The sequence below is a fragment of the Belonocnema kinseyi genome, chromosome 6, assembly GCF_010883055.1.
Source record: "Belonocnema kinseyi isolate 2016_QV_RU_SX_M_011 chromosome 6, B_treatae_v1, whole genome shotgun sequence".
NCBI lineage: Eukaryota > Metazoa > Arthropoda > Insecta > Hymenoptera > Cynipidae > Belonocnema > Belonocnema kinseyi.
In genome coordinates this window covers 102873834-102878776 of record NC_046662.1, presented here as the reverse complement: position 1 = coordinate 102878776, position 4943 = coordinate 102873834, and positions in this window count along the sequence as shown.

Here is a 4943-nt window from a genome sequence, read left to right as displayed (position 1 = left end):
TTCTTCCGCTGTTTTCCTCAATTTATATTGCATCTTCCTTTCTATTCCATGCCAAAGCATCCTCTACTCTCTCTGAACATCCATATAAAAACCTCTTCTTTGTCACCACCTCCCTTTTATGTTCCCATTTCTTTAATTTCACCAGTACCATTATTTCCCCTCTTCGCACTTTCTTTCCTACATTTCGCATTTCCTCCATCTCTAGATTAACACCAATCCTTTTTAGTACTTCGTCCACCCCTTCTTTCAGCTCTTTCCCCTCTAATCTTATACCCTTCATCACTATGTTTAATTTTCTTTCTTCCCTCTCTTTTCTTTCTATTCTTTGTTCTATTTTCCTAGCCCTTCCATCTCCTTATTCCCACTTTCTCTCCTACCAAAATCCCGGTTCGAGCTTTCAAGTTTCTTCATACTACCTTGCATTTCCTCTACCTTTTTATTCTTATCTTCTTCCTGCTTTTCTACCTTTTGTTCTCATGACTGCATCCTCTTTTCTAACTTTTCCCTGATTTCTTCCCATTTTTTTATTTCCTTCTTAACTTAAGCCATTTCCCACCTAATTTCCATCTTTAATTTCTTTCCCCTTTTCTCCTGCTTTTCTTCATAAATCTCCATTACCTCTATCATCACTTCGCGAATTTCCTTTAGTCTTTCCTCTTTCATCGTAACTTAACTTTCATCTCCGCTTCCGTCAGCCCCCTTACTATCATCACTCTTCCCTACCAAACTCTGCTTTTCAGGCGACGATCTAAACATCTTTTGATATTTCACGCTTGCCCTGATATCTTCCTTCCATTCGCTGCTTTCCCTCTCCCCTCTCTTCATTTTGATAAAATCCTCGATTGAACCTACGCTTTTTGTTCTTAATCTTTTCTTTTCTATAGTTTTTTTTTACTTCCCCCTTGCTTTTCTTTCCTTTATCTCTTCTTTCAGCCTACTGGACACTTTCTGCTCTAGATCTGTTTTTTCCGCGGAGATACTCGCTCCGCTAGGCATCTATCAAGTTCCAAACTCTTCCGCCTTCTATGCTTTCCTGCCTCTATCTACCGTCGCGGTCTGGTACCTGTCTCGCCTTTCGGCGTCGCTGCCCTGTCCTCTCACCCTGTCACAAATCTGCAAACAAACTTCCACACAAATCTGTCTCAATCCTCCAAAATACCTACTTCCCCTTTCCAATCTTACAGTCCCTCAATTAATCTCTCACATTCACACCCTTCTACACAATTCCACAATCAACTCTCCTAAAATTTCACCACAATATCAGAAAAACTCAGCATCAATAATTTCCACCAAAAAATCTATAAAATGTTAGAGTCGTAAAAACTTTAAACTGGTAATTTCGTATCCTAACATAATTTGATCCAAAAAAATTGTAAAATTAAAAGAATGAAATATTTCTGAATTAAACATTTGTCAAGCTTCAGTTTTAAAAGTTTAAAATTCAAAAGATTTCCATCTCAAATAAATTATTTTCGGATTTAAAAGTTTGATTTTTCTAATTTCACCCTGAATTTTTAATTGGAACAGGAAAATTTTTCAAAGTAATTGTATGTATTTCTGAATTGAATCAGAGATTTTTCGAAAAAATTATAATTCAGATCTGGGACATGGAATTCTACAAAATAATTAAAATTTTGTGTTAGGACATGAATTCATATAATTAACTATATATGATATAATTATAATAATATCATCTCAACAGATAATAATATTAACATTAATATTAATTAATCGTTTGAAGTTGAATTTATCTATTAAACCGAAAAAATTTAAATAGCTTTTCAAAATTAGAAAATTTATTTAGGAGAATCATTTAAAATAAAAGAATTACAAATTATAAGTACTAACAAGTACAAAATTTTGTATTAACACTTTTTAAAATTGCTAGCAATTTTAAATCTTAAAAGTCGAAATTCCACGTAGTCCTGAAAAAAGTATAATATAACCAATGTCTAGGAAGCTATAGTTTGTAATTGTTTAATTCCAAATGATTGTCATAAACAAATTTTATAATTTCGAAAGTCCGGAGCTATTTATACTTTTTTGGTTTAATAGCTAAGTCAAACGCGTAAAAACACCAGCACAATCATTTACGGCTAATTAATAATAATATTAATATTATTATAATATCGAAGAAAATAGTGACGTAGAGGAGTAATATAGCCTAAGGACAAGAGGAACTGTAATATAGACACAGAAATGCAATTTCTTTCAAAAGCGGATCAAGATATAAATGAGACTATTATAATATAACATAATTAATATTAGAAAATATTAAAATCTCAATCTCTTGATTTTATTTCAAAGTGGATAGAGATATAAATAGAATTGCCGAAATTTTGCAACCGGCAACTGTGCAACTTCGAGTTTTCAAATTCAGAAGAGGAGAAATGGGTTGTGCGCGCAACGCAGTCATCGTCCCCTACTATATTCACACGAACATAACCCTGTCATAGTACTGGACAACATCTCGTTTCAGATCTAAGATCGCTGCTAGGGGTGCGTTCCAGGGGGCCACCCAGGTGCTCTCGGGTGAACTAGGAGCCGTTCCAAGACCCTAAATGAGTGTTGGGCTTTACTCGGGTGAACCGTTAAGTGATCACTCGGGTGAAGAGTGGGGGTCACTCGACGAGTGACTATTTCACCCACTGAAACTAGGTAGGTGGAAGTGAGTGAACAGTAGAATTGGTCGGCAGAAGTGGCGGGAATCGCAAGTTTAGTAGCAGACTAAAGTTCAGTATATTCGTCATCTAAAGTATAGTATCTTCATCACTTTCCACTATTATTGAATACATTACAGTTTGTAATAATAATGGCCTCGTTACTGCATCAGCAATTAAAATCTTCTTATCCTGTTCCTGCATTTTTTAAACTTTTGTGTAACATAACTTCAATTATCTTTCAACAAACATTACGCGCCAAACATACACCTGATGCACACTCGAAACCGTTCATTCCACCGTTCTCCTTCCACTTTACCCTCCCTTTTTAAAATGTTAGATAAAAACCATTTAGAAACCAGATAGAGACTGGGGAAGCCATTTGGTTTCTAAATGTCTCTGACCGGTTTTTAACTGATCCCAATTTAAATATGTGGAATGAAACCGGATCCTAACCGGTCCTTATATGGGAAATGGTTTCAGAAAACAAGTTGTCAAAATCTTCTAAACGATCCTAACCGGCTTCTAAAACACACTTGACACTCGTGAGTTCTTTAACCGTTTCTAACTGGGTTCTATCAGGAATTTGGGAACATAAATTAATTATGGTCAAGGTTCGAAAATAGTATTTAACTGGTATTTAAGCGATTCGTAAAAAGCACCTGACACGCGTGTGTGCTGTAATTACCTAGTGGGCATCGGAACATCCTAAAGACGTCCTTAGGACGTCTTTAAATGTCCTGGGATATTCTTGGACATTGGCGTCTAAGTCCCAGGGTCGTTATAAAGACAACTTTAGGACGTCCTAAAGACGTCCTTTGTCTTTCCTAAAGTTCTCCCAAAGATGTCCGCAGGGCTGGTCCTAACGTCGCCCCAAAAAGACCTATAAATGACATGGTCATTTTTTCACGCTAAAAAGTGAAAGACCTTGCTGTGGGCACCAGGACATCAAAAAAACGTCCTAAAAACGTCTTTGCATGTCCTACGACATTGTGAGTATAATGTGAGTCATTAAGAGTATGAAATTCAATGCCGAAACAGAATAATATTGAAGGGCTCTAAAAAAGCAAGCTTTTTTTCTACCGACTATTTTCATATCGTGCGTTGCTTGGCTTAAAATGATAATTATCGTTCGTTTTTTTGTTGTTTGAAAATGCTCTAACTTTAATAATTTTGCTTTTGTCGAAAAAAGTCGTGAATATAAATTGTTCGTGTTTCTGAGTACTACGGAAAACCATACATAGAATTTTTAAAAGTTGCTATGCTAAACAAAGTTGTTATGATAACATTATAAGGCTCCCCGAAAGAAACATTTATTTACTCCTGACTTTTTTCATATCATGCGCTTTTTGGCTTAAACTGTTAATTTTCGTTTGTTTTTTAGCATTTTGAAAATTCTATATCTCTGACAATTTTGATTTTATTGAAAAAAGTCGTATGAATAAATTTTCGTGTTTCAAAGTACTATGAACAAACGTAAATAGAATTTCCAAATCTGGAAAAAACATGGTTTCGAAAATTTTGAAAATGTGCTCAGTCATTAAGTTTTTATACAAAATGAATGGTTAACGAACTCGTTCTTTTTTTTTGGGTCCTGAAAAAGTGTGCCGACGCAGAATCCAATCTGATTAATCTTTTAAAAGTTGTCGTGTCTGCAGAATACTACAGACAGGCAAGCAGACCGAAACGTTTATAAAATATTTTTTCTGACTCAGGGAGTCTCAAAACGTGGACATTTTATGAAATCCGACCATGTCAAATTTTACACAAAATCAATTCAGTAATCTTGTCACCCCCATTTAAAGTTTGTTTAGGCACACCATGATGCTTTATAACATTCTGAGGACGTCCGTAAGTTGGTCCGTAGGTTTTCCTGAGGACATCCCTGATAACATCCTGAGGAAGTCCGTGGGTTGTCAGCAGGACATCGTTGAGAACATCCTGAGAACGTCCGTACGTTGTCATCAGGACGTCCATGATAAGATCCTAAGAACGTCGTAAGCATTTTCTGTTATTGAAGATTCTTGACTTGATCGATATTGTGTAGATTTTCTGCCTTCATGCTTTGGAGGGTTGATCTACTGTCGGTAAGGTACAATTTCTGATGATATAGCAGATAAATTTAAAAATGATGAAATAATTACTTGTACCATTAACACCTAGCTAGAAATTAGCATCATGTTCTTGAATTAAGTGTTCTTATTCTGATCCCTCTAATAGCTTAATTGGAAAAGCACCTGACCGGAAATCAGAAGTTTTGTGGTTCGATTCCCAATGGAGTGA